Source organism: Schistocerca americana, chromosome 9 (assembly GCF_021461395.2).
Source record: "Schistocerca americana isolate TAMUIC-IGC-003095 chromosome 9, iqSchAmer2.1, whole genome shotgun sequence".
Taxonomy (NCBI): Eukaryota; Metazoa; Arthropoda; class Insecta; order Orthoptera; family Acrididae; genus Schistocerca; species Schistocerca americana.
The window spans coordinates 140,409,762-140,432,903 of record NC_060127.1 but is presented as its reverse complement, the minus strand read 5'-3'; the positions used below and the strand labels follow the sequence as shown (position 1 = coordinate 140,432,903).

The following is a 23,142-nucleotide window of genomic DNA, read 5'->3' as shown; positions in this document are numbered from 1 at the left end:
GTTGTTAACTTTTATTAATAACATGCTTTTTAATAGGAAATGATGTATAAATAGTCTCCAGATATATGTATACTAAGATGGTATCTGTTCTTTCGGACATGTCCGAAAGAACAGATACCATCTTAGTATATATACATAGTTAAGGCTCACCGGCCACTTGACCATCTTCTTCTTCTGTGCGGATGCACAAAAAGTACCCGAACTCTTACGGGAATCGGCAACGCACCGCGAGTAATGAGTATAATGGGCGGGGGCACTACGAATGTAGTGCAGGACAACACGTTGAGAATGTGGATGTCGCGGGAGGCCTGCCAGAGATAAGTCCCTGCAGTTGCACTATCCTCTGTGTCCTCGGTGGCTTAGATGGATAGAGCGTCTGCCATGTAAGCAGGAGATCCCGGGTTCGAGTCCCGGTCGGGGCACACATTTTCATCTGTCCCTGCTGACGTATGTCAACGCCTGTAAGCAGCTAAGGGTAGTCTCCAGAACCTGAAAATATGCTTTAGCACAATCTTAGCAATGCCAATGCATTTCCTGTAATGTGTACATTGTAGCGGGAAGAGCTTTATGACCACTGCCAATAAATTTAAAATAATACCACTTATCTGTCGTTGACTTTTGCTCATAAAATAATATTTAAACATATTCAGATGTGTAAGAAGGGTCCTGAACCTGAAAATATGACTATTACACTTGTTGCGAAAAGTCACATTCACTACTAACACCTAAATTTTTTAGGGAAGTTTAACTGAGAAATTTTAAACTATAATATAACCCAGTGTAAGAAATCATTTAAAACAATTAATACTGTTTCAAAATTTTAAAATACAAAGTACGTAACCGGCTTTGGTGGCCGAGCGGTTCTAGGCGCTACAGCGTGGAACCTCGCGACCGCTACGGTCGCAGATTCGAATCCTGCCTCGGGCACGGATGTGTGTGACGTCAAATGGTTCAAATGGCTCTGAGCACTATGGGACTTAACTGCTGAGGTCATCAGTCCCCTAGAACTTAGAACTACTTAAACCTAACTAACGTAAGGACATCATACACATCCATGCCCGAGGCAGGATTCGAACCTGCGACCGTAGCGGTCGCGCGGTTCCAGACTGTAGCGCCTAGAACCGCTCGGCCACTCAGGCCGGCTGTGTGATGTCCTTAGGTTCTAAGTTCTAAGGGACTGATGACCTCAGAAGTTAAGTCCCATAGTGCTCAGAGCCATTTGAACAAAGTACGTGAGTATATTACAATATTTTCTAAAGGTACACATAAAGTAACCTCCACCCCCACCCCACCCCTTTGTATTGCGAGGGTTACAGCTGAACTCATCCAAAATCCAAGTGGTACTGTTTGGTCATCCTAGGCTCATTAGCACGAAATATCGGGAAACCTCACCACCTTCCACCCTAAATGGGACAAACATTAAGTTCTCTCCCTCTGCAAAGTGCCTAGGAGTGAGAACAGATGAAAACCTAAACTGGACTGGGTATGAAACTACGGTGTGCAAGAGGGTATCAGCATCTCTCCGTAGCATCTCCACAAAAATGTAAAAACCTCTTCCCTTTTGGCCTGAAAAAGGAACTGTCACAAACACTTATATTCGCAATTATTACATTTGATTGCAGTCACGTTATCGTACTAAGCCTTTCTCAGGAAATACTATCTCTCAATGCCTGTGCTGTTAAGAAGAACGATGCAAGTTCTTCCGGACATACATCCTGTACGGAAATTACGAGTACATGATGTGTGTAGGAGTACGGGTTGTGACGCAGGTACGACGACGTATGCGAGTGTGGGTCCGGGTGTCAGTTGTGCAGCGAAAGCCTCAGCGGTTACGGCGATGGCTCGCGTAAAGCGGAAAATCCGGGTTGGAGTCCCAGTCTGGCCCAAGTTCTCGTTGACTTCATTCCCCTCTGCAGGTGATCGTTATTAGTATCCGCAACCGCAAATACATTTCATGTATTTCTCAGGAAACCTCACGACGCCTGTAACTGTTTATGAATGTATGTGTGCGTTTTATACGTCATGTTCGACTTTCTCATGATATTTCACCATCATATGCACAGCTTCCTGGCTGCGTGCAGACAAGAGCAGATATTTCAATACCCTCCTTCTCTTCTACTGTCTTAGCCGGCCGCAGTGGCCGAGCGGTTAAAGGCGCTACAGTCTGGAACCGCACGACCGCTGCGGTCGCAGGTTCGAATCCTGCCTCGGGCATGGGTGTGTGTGATGTCCTTAGGTTAGTTAGGTTTAAGTAGTTCTAAGTTCTAGGGGACTTATGACCACAGCAGTTGAGTCCCATAGTGCTCAGAGCCATTTGAACCATTTCTTCTACTGTCTTTCCTTGATCTTAACTCTCGTATGTGAACAACATGGCACAAAGACCCGTTTTCTCAGAGCAAAATCCTTTCTGTCGAAATCCATCGTTGAGCCACATTCTTGAAGTACTTCTGAGTAGCAGGAACCCTACTCTGGAACAACCGCCTGCATTCTATTAGACAACTGAATTACATCTCCGGCTTCAGAAGACAGTTAATGACATATCTACTGAAGGTACAATAGGATTACCATTGTCTTTGTACGCACCTGGTAGCCTTGTACATACACCATTCTTTCCAACCAGATCTTCCACATTTTCCAGTATTCTTAGTTGGTGCGGTCTCCCTAAATTTCCTTTCCTCGGAACTCGCTATATCAGAAATGGTCTGTTTTGCACACCTATGAATTCCTTTTTTATTTCTCACTGTCGTTATTGTAATTACTATTATTATATGGTATTATTATATGGTAAAACTGTATATGATAAGATAGAGCTTGAAATACATCCAACAAGAAATTGAGGGTGTGAGAGCTAATCTAAGATGAAGAGGCAGGCACAAGAGGAATGCGTGGCGATCCGCGTAAAACCAGTCAGAACACTGACGTCCCCCAAAAAGAAAAGAATACTATTCGGTACAGGGCTCACACACTTCAGCAGTATTCTAGAATTGGCCGAATAACTGTTTTGTAAGCAATCTCCTGTGTAGACTAACTGCGTTTTCCTGATTTCCTTCAATGAATCGAAGTCTGTCACCTGTTTTCCATATGTCTGAGCCTATGTGATGATTGCGTTCCATAACCCTACAAATCGGTAAACAATTGCAGCTTGTGACGGTGGCAACTTTCTTAGTAAATGAGAACTAATTAATCGAATGAGATCGTGATCACTGTGAGTAATCGGGAGAAGCACTGTACGGATCGATTAGTGACTGTTTACTTCTATTAATTACACTGCTTCCTATAACGGCTGACAAAGAATGTCAACACACAGTAACCCAAGTTCCATTCATCGGTATTTGTTTCAAACCCGTAAACATGTCGACTTGTGTGCCTACGAACTACGATGTGCGGACAGTATTGGTTTTCTGTTATCATTTGAAGAAAACTGCTGCAGAATCGCATTGAATGTTTCTCGAAGATTTCGGCGAGCATGTTCTTGGCAAAATATAGTGTCTCGAGTGGTTGAAAAGTTCAAAAGTGGTGATTTTTGACGTGAGAAAAGACGAACGCGGGAAACCACCGGAAAAGGTCGAAGATAACGATTGGCAGGCGTTATTGGATGAAGACGATACTCAAACTCACAGGAACTCTCGGAACAATTGAATGTGACGCAGAAAGCCGTTTCTCTCCGGTTGAAAGCTATGGGAAAGGTGCAGAAAGTGGGAAAATGGGTTTCGCATGAAATGAATGAAAGACAGCAAGCAAAACGGAAGACCACTTGTGAAATGCTCCTCGTCAGATACAAAAGAAAGTCGTTTCACCATCTAATAGCGACAGGTGATGAAAAAGGGACATATTTTGAGAATCCTATGCGACGTAAATCATGAGTGAATCCAGGCAAACCATCGTCATCTACTGCAAGACTAAATCGCTTTGGAAACAAGACAATGCTCTGTGTTTGGTAGGAGCAGAAGGGTGCCATCTATTATGAGGTGCTAAAACCTGGTGAAACAGTTAACACTGATCGCTAACAATAGCAAATGATCGATTTAAATGGAGCATTACTTGAAAAATGACAGGAATATGAAGAAAGGCAACACAAAGTCATATTGCTCCATGATAACATTCCATCACACACAGCAAAACGGGTCAGGTAAACGACCGAGGCGTTCAGTTGGGAAATACTAGGGCATGCGGCTTATTCTCCAGTCTTGGCTCCGTTAGATTATCATGTATATCCATTACTGGGACACGCTCTTGCTCAACAACGTTTTTGTTCGTATGAAAGTGTACGAAAATGGTTCTCTGATTGGTTCGCTTCAAAAGAAGAACTGGTTTTCTTGGCGTGCCATTCATAGCCTACCGGAGACGTGGGAGAAATGTATAAATGGCAGTAGAGATTATTTTGAAGAAAATATTGTTTATCATGTTAAAAATACAGACGTGTAATTATTGCAAACAAATTCGCATTTCATACTTCTACTTACACTACTGGCCATTAAAACTGCTACACCAAGAAGAAATGGAGATGATAAACGGGTATTCATTGGACAAATATATTATAGTAGAAGTGACATGTGATTACATTTTCATGCAATTTGGGTGCATAGATCCTGAGAAATCAGTACCCAGAACTACCACCTTTGGCAGTAATAACGGCCTTGATACGCCTGGGCATTGAGTCAAACAGAGCTTGGATGGCGTGTACAGGTACAGCTGCCCATGTAACTTCAACACGATACCACAGTTCATCAAGAGTAGTGACTGGCGTATTGTGACGAGCCAGTTGCTCGGCCACCATTGACCAGACGTTTTCAATTGGTGAGAGATCTGGAGAATGTGCAGGCCAGGGCAGCAGTCGAACATTTTCTGCATTCGGAAAGGCCCGTACAGGACCTGCAACATGCGGTAGTGCATTATACTGCTGAAATGTAGGGTTTCGCAGGGATCGAATGAAGGGTAGAGCCACGGGTCGTAACACATCTGAAACGTAACGTCCACTGCTTATAGTGCCGTCAATGCGAACAAGAGGTGACCGAGACGTGTAACCAATGGCACCCCATACCATAACGCGGGTGATACGCCAGTTTGGCGATGACGAATACACGATTCCAATGTGCATTTGTCGCGATATCGCCAAACACGGACGCGACCATCATGATGCTGTAAACAGAACCTGGATTCATCCGAAAAAATTAGGTTTTGCCATTCGTGCACCCAGGTTCGTCGTTGAGTACACCATCGCAGACGCTCCTGTCTGTGGTGCAGCGTCAAGGGTAACCGCGGCCGTGGTCTCCGAGCTGATAGCCCCTGCTGCTGCAAACGTCGTCGAACTGTTCGTGCAGATTGTTGTTGTCTTGCAGACGTCCCCATCTGTTGACTCAGGGTTCGAGACGTGGCTGCACGATCCATCACAACCATGCGGATAAGATGCCTGTCATCTCGACTGCTAGTGATACGAGGCCGTTGGGATCCAGCACAGAGTTCCGTATTACCCTCCTGAACCCACCGATTCCATATTCTGCTAACAGTCATTGGATCTCGACCAACGCGAGCAGCAATGTCGCGATACGACAGAGAAGGGGCCGAAGAAGGGGGAGATGGACTGATAGAAGATTGGAATGAACACATATCTGGGCAACACCGAGTATTGACCTAGTTAATTATTTGAAATATAACAAACAAAATTATTGTTCCACTTGGAAGCCATCAGATAGGAATACTGTAGCCGTTAAAACGATGCAGAGTACAGTTAGGTAAGTGGCAGCTGTTGGTTTCCCGCTGCCACACGTACTTCGAGCCGACACGGTGAGACCTGCGCTGGCTCGCCAGACTTGGCGGTAGGGCAGGCCACAGGCTGGCGTGCCGGCGCCCCGGCTGGGCCGCCCGCTATTGATCGCGCCGCCTGCCCCAGCTGATTGCGTCTGGACTCCAGCGGTGGGCCAACTCGGCTTTACGCCAAACCCAGCTAACCGAGATGAGAGTTTGCGTAAACCGAGTTAAGCCGAAATGGGACAATAGAACTGAGATAACATTCAACTCCGTTCTCTCTTTCGCGTCTACACAGCCTGCGATGCAGTTTAGGTATCCAACTGCAGCTTTCCGGTTTTCCAATCGGCGATTGCATATATAGCGACGAGCGCGATGGATACAACACGGGGCGCTATTTTTGGTCTTCCAGCTCGAAAATTTGAATATACACTTCATAAACCAGAAACATGTTGTATAGGTTTTGACGGCTATCGGGCGATCGTAAGATAGCCAAACGGCTGTTCGCGCTTACGACTGCACAGAGCACTACAGGTTCGGTATCGGGTCTTTTTGGTTTGAAACTTTGAAAATACACTTATGAAATACTCGAAATACAGAGTATTAATGTTAATAATTCTTCCGGGTTATATGGCCGTGGTCCATGGAATACTTCTATTCCTAACGTTTCGTCCAATACTACGTTGGACATCCTCAGAGGTATGGCTGGTCCTGTTGAGTCCTGCCGACTGACGAGTCGGGCGTCGGAGAGCGGCCTAAATACTGAGGAAAGTGGGCGTGGTCTAGCTTGCACATAGTAGCAGAGAGAAAACTAGTCAAAGATAAAATGTGACTATCGATAATAGTCCGTCACAGATAAAAATCGCTTATCGATTCTGTAACGCCACTGGCCATATCTCGCTTAAGTGCTACCACGAACTATTATCCACGACTGTATAGGGAGGCTATTGAAATTTATAAACATGAAGGTAATTTTAATCGAAAAGAAGAGGTCTTGAAATTAAGCGAGATATGGACAGTGGCGTTACAGAATCGATAAGCGATTTTTATCTGTGACGGACTATTATCGATAGTTACATTTTATCTTTGACTACTTTTCTCTCTGCTACTATGTGCAAGCTAGACCACGCCCACTTTCCTCGGTATTTAGGCCGCTCTCCGACGCCCGACTCGTCAGTCGGCAGGACTCAACAGGACCAGTCATACTTCTGAGGATGTCCAACGTAGTATTGGACGAAACGTTAGGAATAGAAGTATTCCATGGACCACGGCCATATAACGCGGAAGAATTATCAACAACAGTACCATCCGGTCGTGAAAGCCTTCATTCTATGACAGAGTATTAATTTTGGCAACCATTGGTCGATCATAAGACAGCCAAAGCATAATCATGAGAATGATTCTATACCGCGCTACAGGCCACAATCATCGGTCATTTGTTATGAAACCTGGAAAATAGACGTGAGAAGAATCCAAAAATGCTGTATAGAATTTGACAGCTATCGGGTGATCGTAAGGTAGTCAAATTCCTGTTCATGAGTATCACTGCATACCACGCAACACCCCTCAATTTTGGACCTTTTGGTTTGATATTCTGAAAAGAGACTTGTGAGTATAGATACTGAAACATATCGTGACGAGCATTAATGGACACCACACTGTTGCTGTTTTGGTCTTCAGTCCAGAGACTGGTTTGACGCAGCTCTCCATGCTACTCTATCTTGTGCAAGCCTCTTCATCTCCGAATAACTGCTGCAACCTACATACTTCTGAATGTGCTTAGTGTATTCATCTTTTTGTCTCCCTCTACCATTTTTACCCTCCACGCTTCCTCCAGTACCAGACTGGTGATCCCTTGATGCCTCAGAATCCCTGCTAGTCAGGTTGTAGCAGAAGTTTCTCTTCTCCCCAATTCTATTCAGCACCTCCTCACTAGTTATGTGATCTCTATGGTAGCACCACATCTCAAAGGCTTCTATTCTGGTCTAAACTGTTTATCGCCTTTGTTTCACTTCCATACACGGCTACACTCTATACAAATTCTTCAGAAACGACTTCCTGAAACTTGAGTCTATACTCGATGTTAAAAAACTTCTCTTCTTCAGTAACCCTTTTCTTGTCGTTACCAGTCTACATTTTATATCCTCTCTACTTCGGCCGTTATCAGTTATTTTGCTGCCCGAAAAGCAAAACTCATCTATCCTTTGAATGTCTCATTTCCTAATCTAATTCCCTCAGCATCAGCTGATTTCATTCGACTACATTCCATTGTCCTTGTTTTGCTTTTGTTGATGTTCATATTGTGTCCTCCTTCCAGCCGGCCGTTGTGGCCGAGTGGTTCTAGGCGCTTCAGTCTGGAACCGCGTGACCGATACGGTCGCAGGTTCGAATCCTGCCTCGGGCATGGATGTGTGTGACGTCCTTAGGTTAGTTAGGTTTAAGTAGTTCTAAGTTCTAGGCGACTGATGACCTCAGAAGTTAAGTCGCATACGGCTCAGAGCCATTTGAACCATTTTCATCCTCCTTTCAAGACACTGTCCATTCCGGTCAGCTGCTCTTCTAGGTCCTTGGCTGCCTCTGACAGAATTATAATATCGTCGGCAAACCTCAAATCTCATTTCTTTTCTCTGGACTTTAATTCCTACTCCAAATTTTTCTTTATATTGCCCTCAAGTACATGTCCCTTGTGTAGACCCTCTATATCCTTCCTTCGCCTTCCTGCTTTCCGCTCTATGCTTAGGACTGGTTTTGCATCTGAGCTTTTGATATTCATACAGATGGTTCTCTTTTCTCCACTCCTAGTTAGCCATATTGCACTTCCTTTTCGCCTGCCTCATTTATTGTATTTTAATATTTTCTCCTTTCATCAATTAAATTCAATATCTCTTGTGTTACCAGTGGATTTCTACTAGTCCTCGCCTTTTTAACAATTTAATCCTCTGCTGTCGTCACTATTTCATCTCTCAAAGCTACCCATTCTTCATCTTCTACTGTATTCTTTTCCCCTGTTCTCGTCAGTCGTTTCCTAATGCTCCCTCTGAAAGTCTCTGTAACCTCTGGTTCTTTCAGTTTATCCAGGTCCCATCTCCTTAAATTCCTATCTTCTTGCAGTTTCTTCATTTTAATCTGCATTTCATAACAAATAAATTGTGCTCAGAGTCCACATCTGCCCCTGGAAATGTCTTGCAATTTAATACATGGTTCCGAAATCTCTGTCTCACCGTTATATAAGCAATCTGAAGCCTTCCGGCGTCTCCAGGTCTCTGCCACAGATACGACCATCTTTCATGATTCTTAAACCGAGAGTTAGCTATGATTAAATTATGCTCTGTGCAAAATTCTACCAGACGGCTTCCTCTTTCATTCCTTTCTCCCAGTCCGTATTCACCTACTGCTTTCCTTTTCTTCCTTTTCCTACTGTCGAATTCCAGTCCGCCATGGCTATTATGCTTCCGTCCCCCTTAACTATCTGAATAATTTCTTTTGTCTCATCATACTTTTCGTCAGTCTCCTCCTCATCTGCGGAGCTAGTTGGCATATAAACTTGTACTGCCGTGGTGGCTACAATAATGGCTTCACTATGCTGTTCGTAGCAGCTTTTCCACGTTGCTATTTTGATACTTATTATTAAACCTACTCCTGCTTTACCCCTATCTGATTTTGTGTTTATAACCCTGTATTCACCTGACCAGAAATCCTGTTCCTCGTGCCACCGAACATCACTAATTCCCACTATATCTAACTTCAACCAAGCACATTCCTTTTCAAATTTTCTAACCTACCTACCCGATTAAGGTATCTTACATTCCACACTCCGGTGTGTAGAACGCGACATTTGTTTCTCCTGATAACGACGTCCTCCTGAGTAGTCCCCGCCTGGAGATCCGAATGGGGGACTGTTTTACATACGGAATATTTTACCCAAGAGGACGTCATCATCTTTATCCATACTGCAAAGCTGCTTGCACTTGGAAGAAATTACGGCCGTGGTTTCCCCTTGCTTTCAGCCGTTCGCAGTATCAGCACAGAAGGCCGTTTTGGCTGATCTTACATGGCCAGATCAGTCGATCATCCGTACTGTTGCCCCTACAACTACTGAAAAGGCTGCTGCTTCTCTTCAGGAACCACACATTTGTCCGGGCCTGTCAGCAGACACTCCTCCGTTGTGATTGCCCTGCCCCTACGGTGCGGATATCTGGATATCTGTATCACTGACGCACGCCAGCCTCCTTATCAACGGCAAGGTCCATGCTTCATGGGAGAGGCGGGGCGGGAGGGGGGGGGGGGGAGACGCCACACTATGATTCTCCTCTTACAGAATGTCAAATCAAACACCTTTCAGCAGTCTAATTTCCAAACTGTTACTTTATTTGCTACCAGTTTCGGTGATTTACTACGCCATCTTCAGGCCCTCTGACCGACGCATAGGAAGATTCCAATCTCGGTTCCAGTCAACATTAAGCTGAGTGAAAATGAATCTGAAGGCCGATATTCGTTGTAATATGTGTACATATAAACGTCGAAATTGTTAAATATCTGTGAAACATATTTAAATTGTGCGTATGCGAGCAAAGCCATGGCTAAAAACCTCATCTAAATCTCTGGAACGATTTCAGTCAAATTTGGTACATATATTAAATCTGGAAATAAAGACTGTAGGGGTAAGAAACACCTGGCTCGTATTAGTCTGTGATAATGTGCATGGGGGCTTAATTAAAAGAACAAATGCAATAATTTTAGTAGCTGTGTGACCGGTTACGAAGTCTCGTAACCGGCTGGCCCTGACTAGTATTAGCACACAATCTGACTGCATAAAATAAAAATAAGGAATGACAAGGAATTTCCATTAACGCAATTGATTAATTAAGGCCCCTGCAACTATAAAAGCTACGAAACAACAAAGCACAAGTGTAACTAGTCTGTGTGTGGTAGTGTGACTCAATGTACATGTATCTGGCTCGGTTCTTTCTCAATACGTCAAAATATTTTAAACACCATTTACAATGAACTAATTGAAAAACCAGTAATACTATAATTGCACATAGAAACCAGAATTACAAGTCTAATAAATGAACACGAGTCAGATGCTTTGTTGACTGTACCTGTGAGCATGAGGCATTGTCATTAAAGAAAACTGTAATACCGTTTTACCTCATTATATATTGACGAAAATTTTCCATTACACAAGCATCATAAATCAAAAACCTACCTCCTTTCTCAAATACACTCTGACAATTGCAACTTCATCCATCTATACATTACGCCAACCGAACAGCATCTACTCTCTCGCCCAACAGAACAACAACTGCCCTCGACATCCTCTCAACTACTACTGCCCCAGTGGAGGCGGCGGAATAATAATCTTTGACGCAATCTCTGGCGCTGTGACTCAGTGTAGCCACCTTTCAAATGTCGAGAGAGAAGGGTGGACGACGAAGGCTGGCCCCTATTTTAATCGGAACCGACGTTGGAATCTTCCTACACATCAATGAGCTAGCCTGGAGACGGCGTAGTAGATCGGCGAAACTGGCAGTCAAATAAAGTAACATTTTCGAAACTAGACGGCTAAAAGGTGTTTGATTTGACATTCTGGACGACCGTAAGGTACCCGGACACCTCTTCATGTGCGTGAATGGTGGTGTGAGACAGCCGGAATTGTATGGATTCTGAAGACGATCTGACGGTCTTCAAGCAGCCAAATGCCACGGATAGAGCATGAGTGTATACAGGGTGATCAAAAAGTCGGTATAAATTTGAAAACTTAATAAACTACGGAATAATGTAGATAGAGAGGTAAAAATTGACACACTTGCTTGTAATGACATGGGGTTTTATTAAAACAAAAAAAAACAGAGTTCACAAAATGTCCGACAGATGGCGCTTTACAGCAGAACGTCAGTAACCGCTACCGTGACGGGTGAGAGGTACGCCGATATGTTACATAATCGCATCATCCCCAGCCTGGCTGATAAACATCTGCTGGAACGTACGATGTTTATGCAGGATGGCGCTCCATCCATATTCCTAGACGCGTGAAAGATCTCTTGCGCGCGTCGTTTGGTGATGATCGTGTGTTCAGCCGCCACTTTCGTCACGCTTGGTCTCCCAGGTCCCCAGACCTCAGTCCGTGCGATTATCGGCTTTGGGGTTACCTGAAGTCGCAAGTGTATCGTGATCGACCGACATCTCTAGGGATGCTGAAAGACAACATCCGACGCCAATGCCTCACCATAACTCCGGACATGCTTTACAGTGCTGTTCACAACATTATTGCTCGACTACAGGTATTGTTGAGGAATGATGGTGGACATATTGAGCATTTCCTGTAAAGAACTTCATCTTTGCTTTGTCTTACTTTGTTATGCTAATTACTGCTATTCTGATCAGATGAAGCGCCATCTGTCGGAGATTTTGGAACCTTTTTTTTTTTTTTTTTTTTTTTGCTAATAAAACCCCTTGTCATTCCAAACATGTGTCTCAATTTGTACCTCTTTATCTACATTATTCCGTGATTTATTCAGTTTTCAAATTTATACTGACTTTTTGATCACCCGGTGGTTACCGCTTCATCATTGTTTCCCTCAGGCACTTTTTAATCAAAATTTTAATATACACTGATCAACCAGAACATTATGAACACCTACCTCACGGCCTGTACGTCCGCCTTTGGCACAGATAACAGCGGCGACGCGTCGTGGGATGGAAGCAATGAGGCCTTGGTAGGTCTCTGGAGGAGGTTGGCATCACATCTGAACACACACAAGTCACCTGATTCCCATAAATTCCGGGGAGGGGGCGATGACCCCTGACGTCTCGTTCAATCGCATCCCAGATGCGTTCGATCAGGTTCAGATCTGGCGGGTTGTGGACCAGCAAATCAATTGGAACTCGCCACGATGTTCATCGAACCACTCCCTGATACATCTGGCCACGTGACATGGCAGATTATCTTATTTAAAAATGATACTACCGTCGGGAAACATGGTGCAGAGTGCATGTGGTCTGCAACCAGTGTACGATACTCCTTGGCTATCATGGTGCCTTGCTCGAGCTCCACTGGAACCACGGATGCCGAGGTGGATGTTCCCCAGAGCTTAATGGAGCCGCTGCCAGCTTGCCTCAATCGCGTACAATAGGTGTCGAGAAACTGTTCCCCTGGAAGACGACGGATTCGCGCCCTCCCTTCGGCATGATGAAGAAGGTATCTAGATTCGTCAGACCATGCCACGCTCTGCCACTGCGCCAACGTTCAGTGCCAATGGTTTACGTGCGCATTTCAGTTGTAGTTGCCGATGTCGCGGTGTTAGCATAGGCACATGCATGGGACGTCAGCTGCGTTGGCCCATCGTTTGGAGTGTTCAGTGCGCTGTGTGTTCAGACATACTTGTACTCTGTCCAGCGTTAGAGTCTGACGTTAGCTCTGCCACAGTTCGCCGCCCGTCCTATTTTGCCTGTCTGCCCAGCATACCACGTCCGACATTTCTCATGAGATGTGGCCGCCCAACCTCACGAAGTCTGGATGTGGTTTCACCTTGGTTTCGCCGCGTGTTGAATACACACAACACAGCGCTCCTCCAACACCCGACAAGTCGTGGTTCCTGAAATGCTCGAGCCGAGCCTCGAGGCCATCACAACCTGCCCTGTGTCAAGCTCAGACAGATCGCTACTAATAATTTTTTCATAATGCGGGGCCACAGTCATAATGTATTTCTTTAAAGTACAAAGCTGTATATTTACCTACTAAAATGTACTTTAGACAACGTCAATGAGTAACTGGACTGTTGTATTTATGGATGCAGCGAATATTATCGAGAGGTTTGTTACTGTTTATGTTTATGAGCAGACAACTTTACTGTATACTAAGATAAACAGCTACTGCAAAGATGTAGCAACTACCAACGAAAATAAATTGCTCCTAACATTCCCTATCCTACCGGACACTGAGTCTAAAGATTAAAAGGAAAAGTCATCTGCTTGTAACAGGAATTTCTTTGACCAAGACAACACTTAGCGAACCGTCAAGATGGTACACTCAGTGATAAAACAAAGCAGTGGGCTTTACCAGAAATATCGACCATTAGACAATGTGTTCAATAGTGCATTCTAAATACGACACTCTGCCAGCTTAGGCACAATACAACACTTGTAAGTAAGCATTATAAACATGGATTCTTATATGGTTATATCACTTGTTATGTATTTCACTGTTATTGTCTAATATGCTTTCAGAAAACACTTGATAATGGCACTTTGAAGCCGAAATCATGATCGTGTAAATGTAACATTGCAAATAATCAACAGTCTAATGGTGGTACTGACTTTAAAGAAAGATCGCTACTACATATACTGTGCGCGTGTCTGACTAGCTGTCATTCCTTGCCAAGAGACGCCGTTATCGCATGGACGGGTTTATATCGATAGTATATCGATGGTCATAATGCTCTGGGTAATCAGTGTATTACACTGCACATTCCGGAATTGCTATGACGCTAATGTTTTGTACAGACCCGTTTATAAATATCACTTATCAAACGCTTCACTGATTTCGATAAAACAAAATAAATCATAATATGGTAGTGCAGTTTTAAAGATCAAAGTAAGTGACGTCCTGTTCTGTAGGCACATACTCTGCTCGGTTAGACTTGGATTCGGTCAGCGCGACGGCGGCGAACTCTAGCCTCCCGCGAAAGCGTCATCCATAGGGGCGACAGCGGAGCACCGCGCGATCACAACTCGGATTAGCAACAGTCTAAGTCCGGTCTACTTGAAATCCCCTCAACCCAAGTGAGCCCGATTCGGTAATTCGACCTGACCCATCTCTAGTTTGGACAACTAATGTCTGCAGACCGGCAGAGGGTGTTTCACACTGGTCCATCAATATCTACACATTTCTCCCCGCAGTCCTTGTCTGGCGCAGAGAAGACGAACGCCACAGCTCGCTTATGACATTGAAGGTACGAGAGATGGGTCGTCCTTCTACAGGGCCGTGAGGTCCAGTTTGGGCTGTAATCATCGTATGGCAAAGAAACTTCGTAGACATGATAATGCGTTAGTGAGGAACCGAACGGCGCTTAAAAAACGAATCAGTTACAGTCTTGGCCGCCAGGAGCAAATCTGCAGGGGCAAATCTGGCTCTTTCCAGAGTATGCTAACACAATAGCTCCATACTTCACAGTCACATACTCTGACAACCGCTCGCTCCATGAAAGATCCGAACCCAAAGGCCGGCCGGTGTGGCCGTGCGGTTCTAGGCGCTTCAGTCTGGAACCGCGTGACCGCTACGGTCGCAGGTTCGAATCCTGCCTCGGGCATGGATGTGTGTGATGTCCTTAGGTTAGTTAGGTTTAAGTACTTCTAAGTTCTAGGGGACTGATGACCTCAGAATTTAAGTCCCATAGTGCTCAAAGCCATTTGAACCAATCGAACCCAAAGACTGGAAAGATGCACAGATGACACCAATATTCAAGAAAGGCAGTAGGAGTAATCCATTAAACTGCAGGCTCATGTCATTAACGTCGATATTCAGCAGGATTTTGCAACATGTATTGTGTTCGAACATTATGAATTACCTCGAAGGGAACGGTCTATTGAGACTCAGTGAACACCGATTTAGAAAACATAGTTCTTGTAAAACGCAACTAGCTCTTTACTCACACAAAGTGTTGAGTGCTATCGGCAATGGGTTTAAACTTCGTTCGGTGTTTCTATATTTCCAGAAGCCTTTTGAGACCGTACCTCACAGTGGCTTGTAATCAAATAGCTTGCTCATCGAATATCGTCTCAGTTATATGACTAGATTCGTGATTTCCTGTCAGAGACGTCATAATGCGTAGTAACTGATTTCTGGCGTTCCCTAAGGTAATGTTGTAGTCCCTCTGCTGTTCCTTATCTATATAAACAAAGTAGTAGACAATCTGAGCAACCGTCTTAGGTTGTTGCGGATGAGACTGTCGTTTATCCTCTAGCAGACTCATCAGAAGATAAAAAAAATGCAAAATGATTTAGATATCTGTGTGGTGGGAAAACTGGCACTTGACCCTAAATAATCATCCACCTGAATGCTGAAAGGAATGCGTTAAACTTCGCTTACACGATAAATCAATCAAATCGACAGGTCGAAAATTCAAAGAAACACCTAGGAATTGCGATTACGAACAACTTAAAATGGTTCAAATGGCGCTGAGCACTATGGGACTTAACATCTATGGTCATGAGTCCCCTAGAACTTAGAACTACTTAAACCTAACTAACCTAAGGACATCACACAACACCCAGCCATCACGAGGCAGAGAAAACCCCTGACCCCGCCGGGAATCGAACCCGGGAACCCGGGCGTGGGAAGCGAGAACGCTACCGCACGACCACGAGATGCGGGCACGAACAACTTAAATAGGAAAGAATACATATAAACTGTTGTGGGGAAGGCTAATCAAACGTTTTGTTTTATTGGCAGGACACTTAGAAGACGCAGCAGATCTACTAAAGAGACTGCCTACATTACCCTTATCGGTCCTATTTTGGAGTACTGCTGCGCGGTCTGGGATCCTTACCAGATAAAATCCAAGGAGTACATCGAGAAAGTTCAAAGAAGGGCAGCACGTCTTGCATTATCGGGAATCAGGGGAGAGAGTGCCCCGGACATGATACAGGATTTTGGGCGGACATCATTAAAAAAAGACGTTGCTGCGGCATCTTTCCACGAAATTTCAACCACCAAATTTCTCCTCTGAATGAGAAAATATTTTGTTGACGCCTACCATTTGTAACGGATTAGGAACAGGACGTGGGCAGAAAACATGCAATATGTGACGAAGGTGAAATGATGGTTTTATTATTAAACACTATTTACACAGTTTGTTGAATAAGAGCACCGGGGACATCGACAATATTCTGCATCCTTAAAACGATGTGAACAACACTTGCTCGAGGCAGTTCTAGTGGACCAACTGTTGTGTCTAGACAAGACAGCCTAGACACAATGAGAGGAAGCCGAAAGGCACGCGCTAAGCTAAAGCAGGATGGCGTGAGGTCTGAAACAGGATACGTAATGAATGCTATAAAGAAAAGTACGTAGCTTCTGGAATACTTAACTTTAATCCATCCTTTTGGTACATCTGGAGATTGTGGCGATACAAGTGAGACTCCATAGATACATGCAATGTTACTAATGGCGCCTTGCTAGGTCGTAGCCATTGACTTAGCTGAAGGCTATTCTAACTATTGGCTCGGCTAATGAGCAATGCTTCGTCCATGTAGTCGCTAGCAAAGTCGTCCGTACAACTGGGGCGAGTGCTAGTCCGTATCTCGAGACCTGCCTTGTGGTGGCGCTCGGTCTGCGATCACACAGTGGCGACACGCGGGTCCGACATGTACTAATGGACCGCGGCCGATTTAAAACTACCACCTAGCAAGTGTGGTGTCTGGCGGTGACACCACAGCAACGTTTCCCTGTATACCGACCTTCAGATCAGGTAGAGGCCGAACGTGTCCCTGGTAAATGCGTCCGTTAGATATCCCCGGAAGCAAAACTTACATGGATTCATATCAGGTTAAGCTGCAGGCCGTGCATCTGGAAAACCTCTGCAGACAAGATGTTTGTGGAAGGCTGCATTAAACAGATCCTTCACTGGGAGTGCGAGATGACTTGTCTCACCTTGCATGAAAACAGTTGTTACCACACAGCTGCGCTCTTCTAAACAGGGAATCACATACTGTAAAAGGAGGACTCGAAAACGTGCAGATGTAGCGGTACAGTTGAGGGGCCCTCTGGGTACATTGTCTTCAGAGGAGCACGGACCGAGAATGAAGCTGCTTCTAAAACCATACCAAACAATTACATACGACGACGGTAATTACTCTTCGCGCACAACATGCGGTTTGATAGTACCGCAGATTCGGCATTTCTGTGATTTCACTGCTGCCTACAGAGTAAACTGTACCTCGTCATTAAAATTTCTATGCCACGAAGATGACGTGCTACAGACGCGAAATTTAAGCGACAGGAAGAAGATTCTGTGATATGCAAATGATTAGCTTTTCAGAGCACTCACATAAGGTTGGGGCCGGTGGCGACACCTACAACGTGCTGATATGAGGAAAGTTTCCAGTTGATTTCTCACACACAAACAGCAGTTGACCGGCGTTGCCTGGTGAAACGTTGTTGTGATGCACCGTGTGAGGAGGAGAAATGCGTACCATCACGTTTCCGACTTTGATAAAGGTCTGATTGTAGCCTATCGCGATTGCGGTTTATCGTCTCGCGACTTTGCTGCTCCCGTTGGTCGAGATCCAATGACTGTTAGCAGAATATGGAATCGGTGGGAGCCGGCAGGTGTGGCCGTGTGGTTCTAGGCGCTTCAGTCTGGAACCGCGTGACCGCTACGGTCGCAGGTTCGAATCCTGCCTCGGGCATGGATGTGTGTGATGTCCTTAAGTTAGTTAGGTTTAAGTAGTTCTAAGTTCTAGGGGACTGATGACCACAGATGTTAAGTCCCATAGTGCTCAGGGCCATTTGAACCATTTTTGAATCGGTGGGTTCAGGAGGGTTATACGGAACCCTGTGCTGGATCCCAACGGGCTCGTATCACTAGCAGTCGAGATGAGAGGCATCTTATCCGCATGGCTGTAACGGATCGTGCAGCCACGTCTCGATCCCTGAGTCAACAGATGGGGACATTTGCAAGACAACAACCATCTGCACGAACAGTTCGACGAAATTTGCAGCAGCACGGACTATCAGCTCGGAGACCATGGCTGCGGTTACCCTTGACGCTGCACCACAGACAGGAGCGTCTGCGATGGTGTACTCAACGACGAACCTGGGTGCACGAATGGCAAAACGTCAATTTTTCGGATGAATCCAGGCTCTGTTTACAGCATCTTGATGGTCGCGTCCGTGTTTGGCTATATCGCGGCGAATGCACATTGGAAGCGTGTATTCGTCATCGCCATACTGGCGTATCACCCGCGTGATGGTATGGGGTGCCATTGGTTACACGTCTCGGTCACCTCTTGTTCGCATTGTCGGCACTATAAGCAGTGGACGTTACGTTTCAGATGTGTTACGGCCCGTGGCTCTACCCTTCATTCGATTCCTGCGAAACCCTACATTTCAGCAGGATAATGCACGACCGCATGTTGCAGGTCCTGTACGGGCCTTTCTGGATACAGAAAATGTTCGGCTGCTGCCCTGGCCAGCACATTCTCCAGATCTCTCACCAATTGAAAACGTCTGGTCAATGGTGGCCGAGCAACTGGCTCGTCACAATACGCCAGTCACTACTCTTGATGAACTGTGGTATCGTGTTGAATCTCCATGGGTAGCTGTACCTGTAGACGCCATCCAAGCTCTGTTTGACTGAATGCCCAGCATATCACGGCCGTTATTACGGCCAGAGATGGTTCTTCTGGGTACTGATTTCTCAGGAGGTATGCACCCAAATTGCGTGAAAATGTAATCACTTGTCCTTTCTAGTATAATATATTTGTCCAATGAATACCCGTTTATCATCTGCATTTCTTCTTGGTGTAGCAATTCTAATGGCCAGTAGTGTAATATTGCACGGGCACAAATCATTAACTTCGATCCGTGTCAGAAACGGAAGAGCGAATTCAGAACGTTACTGCGGATCAGTCGCTGCACCGCCCGGATCTTCTACGGATTCCAGTATAAATGGAGTGCAAAAGTATCCGTACTATTTACCGTGGGATGGATAATTCTCATGACACTGTACGAGCATTTGCACTACGCGGGGTACATGTTGCATCTTCAGTTACAGCAAAGTAGCCTCATTAGAAACTTCCACCGGGATAGGAAGCGTTCCCCTTCCTGGCACCACGTCAAGTTCATCTGTGTTTTTGAAAATTCATTATCACCTTCTTTAAACCATTTAATGACGACGGGTCTCTCAACAGATCTTTCAGTCGGTGATACTCTCTCAATGCAGAACTGTACCGGCTGCAGTTCACATAAAAGAGTTCCACTAACAGCACACGGTCTCTCCCCTCTACAGGGTTCACTCACGTTGTGGCCAGTCGAATGGCAGCGCGGATGTCGTACTGTCAAACACACAGTGTACAGTGCCAGAACTACACCTGCCGGCCAAAAGTGAAACTATTTTTTCTCTTTTTTTTCGGTGTAAATTGGTTCCGCATTAAAGCAACAGCATATCTACCAAGTTTTGCTGGCATACAATTATTGCAGCCCAAACTGGACCTTCATGAGCAGCTGTACTTCAATTACATTCACACGCTATGTCTTATATGTACACCTCGTACGCTGTCTTACGGCGTGTGGCGTATGGCAGAAGGTATTTCGTGAATTTCTGTGACTTCTCGTCTTTCCGCTTCCAGGCACGACTGGTTCACTGGAAGGACGATTATTGGTAAGCTTCCTGCGAACTCTAATTCCCACAACTTCACTTTCCTGGTGTTTTCACGAGAAACACTAATAGGTCAAAACATTATAACCACCTGCTTAGATGGTATCTGTTCTTTCGGACATGTCTGAAGGAACAGATACCATTAGTGGTCTTGCAGCTCTAGAAGAAAGAAATTACAATGAAATCCAGACCACTAGCTGCTTACAGGCTTTGATAAATATCAACAGTGACAAAAATGTGTGCTCCGACAGGGACTTGAACCCGGGATCTCCTACTTACATGGCAGACGCTCTATCCAACGGAGGCATCGAGGACACCAAGGACAATGCGACTGCAGCGATTGATCTCTGGCACGCTCCCCGTGAGACCCACAATTCCAGTTTACTGTCCACGTACTACATTCTTAGTGCCCCTGCCCACTATACTCATTACTCGAGGCAGTCAATCTACCGATTCCTGTCAGATTTTGGACAATTTCATTCTTAGAGAGCTGCAAGATCACCAGTACTATCTGTTCTTTCGGACATGTCCGAAAGAACAGATACCATCTTCATATAGATAAGGCTTACCGGCCAATGATCTTCTTCAGTGCGGATGCATTCGCATTGCTCAAACTCTTACAGGAATCGGCAGGTTGAATGTCGCGAGCCATAAGTATGGTGGGCAGGAGCACTAAAAATGTAGTATGTGGACAGTAAACTGGAATTGTGGGTCTCACGGGGAGCGCGCCAGTCCCTGCAGTCGCAGTGTCCTCGGTGGCTCAGTCGGATAGAGCATCTGCCATATAAGCAGGAGATCTCGGGTTCAAGTCCCGGCTGGGACACACATTTTCAACTGTCCTTGATGAAATTTATCAACGCCTGTAAGCAGCTAATGGTCTGGATTTCATTGTAGTTTCAACCTGTTTATTAGGTTCTTTGTTCGTCTTTGGAAGGAAGTACATCACTGTTTCTGCGTATCCAGGATACGACAGTTTGTAGGTAGGTTTATGGAGATATGTATCATTAGATGTCTACGCACAGATCGTGTAATTCGCGTGAATAACGGGCTGCTGCTCTGCGTACCCGGTGATGGTGCCCGATAGCGACCTAGACTGGTTCCAGACGATTTACATCAGGCGAACTGGGTCGTCGAGACATCATCGTGAGTTCCATACAATGCTCCTCAAACCACTGTAGCAAAGTTCTGCCACCGGAACATGGATAATTATGATGCTCGAGCGTGACATCACTGTCGGGGAAACGTCAACATAAAGGGACACAGGTGGTTCGCAGCTGTCAGCGAGACTTCGATTACTATCACTGGTCCCGCGCAAGTGCAGGAGAATGTCTCCCATAGGATAATACTGCTCCCACCAACCTGCGTCCGTGACACGCTGCACGTTTCGAGCCGGCGTTCACGTCGATGACGGTGTTTGTGGAGACGACCAGAAACCTAGTGGAGCAAAAATGTGATTTTTTTAAAGGAACACACCGCCATTTGACTGTTTTACTCTTTATTTAAATACAATCCAGGTTACGCCTTTTATGCCATTTTCAGGTATTTGATTTTATGTCTCTAACGTCTATTGCGTGAAAATTACCGAACTATCAGTTTAATATGTCACAGCTGCAAAATACTAACGCGAATTCTTTACAGATGAATCGAAAAACTAGTAGAAGCCGACCTCGGGGAAGATCAGTTTGGATTCCGCAGAAATATCGGAACATGTGAGGCAATACTGACCCTACGACTTATCTTAGAAGCTAGATTAAGGGAGGGCAAACCTACGTTTCTAGCATTTGCAGACTTAGAGGAAGCTTTTGACAATGTTGACTGGAATACTCTCTTTCAAATTCTGAAGGTGGCAAGGGTAAAATACAGGGAGCGAAAGGCTATTTGTACAAAAATCAGATGGCAGTTATAAGAGTCGAGGGACATGAAAGGGAAGCAGTGGTTGGGAATGGAGTGAGACAGGGTTGTAGCCTCTCTCCGATGTTATTCAATCTGAATATTGAACAAGCAGTGAAGGAAACAAAAGAAAAATTCGAAGTAGATATTAATATCCATGGAGAAGAAATAAAAACTTTGAGGTTCGCCGATGATATTGTAATTCTGTCAGAGACAGCAAAGGACTTGGAAGAGCAGTTGAACGGAATGGACAGTGTCTTGAAGGGATGATATAAGATGAACATCAACAAAAGCTAAACGAGGATAATTGAATGTAGTCGAATTAAGTCGGGTGATGCTGAGGGAATTAGATTAGGAAATGAGACACTTAAAGTAGTAAAGGAGTTTTGCTATTTGGGGAGCAAAATGATTGATGAAGGTCGAAGTAGAGAGGATATAAAATGTAGACTGGCAATGGCAAGGAAAGCATTTCTGAAGAAGAGAAATTTGTTAACATTGAGTATAGATTTAAGTGTCAGGAAGTCGTTTCTGAAAGTATTTGTATGGTGTGTAGCCATGTATGGAAGTGAAACATGGACGATAAATAGTTTGGACAACAAGAGAACAGAAGCTTTCGAAATGCGGTGCTACAGAAGAATGCTCAAGATTAGATGGGTAGATCACGTAACTAATGAGGAGGTATTGAATAGGATTGGGGAGAAGAGAAGTTTGTGGCACAACTTGACTAGAAGAAGGGATCGGTTGGTAGGACATGTTCTGAGGCATCAAGGGATCACCAATTTAGTATTGGAGGGCAGCGTAGAGGGTAAAAATCGTAGAGGGAGACCAAGAGATGAATACACTAAGAAGATTCAGAATGATGTGGGTTGTAGTAGGGACAGGGAGATGAAGCTTGCACGGGGTAGAGTAGCATGGAGAGCTGCAGCAAACCAGTCTCAGAACTGAAGACAACAAGAACAACGTATATTGAACGACACATAACATGTTGTCAAGGTCAAAGTTGGCCATAAACTACATATAAGTTAGCCATAAACAGCATATTAAGTGTCCTGCAATATATGTTAAAGGTATAAAATCAAACACTTGAAAATGTCACAAAAGGTCGAAACCTGGGTTGAATAAACAA

General features: G+C 44.8%; 2 non-coding genes across 2 annotated transcripts; both read left to right on the top strand.

Moving 5' to 3' along the window:
- The first annotated feature begins 348 nt into the window (after positions 1-348).
- Trnat-ugu lies at positions 349-422 on the top strand. Its single transcript has one exon. It is a non-coding gene; the product is annotated as a tRNA-Thr (tRNA).
- A 20,452-nt stretch (positions 423-20,874) lies between these two features.
- Positions 20,875-20,949, top strand: Trnai-uau. Its single transcript has one exon. It is a non-coding gene; the product is annotated as a tRNA-Ile (tRNA).
- The last annotated feature ends 2,193 nt before the right edge of the window (positions 20,950-23,142 follow it).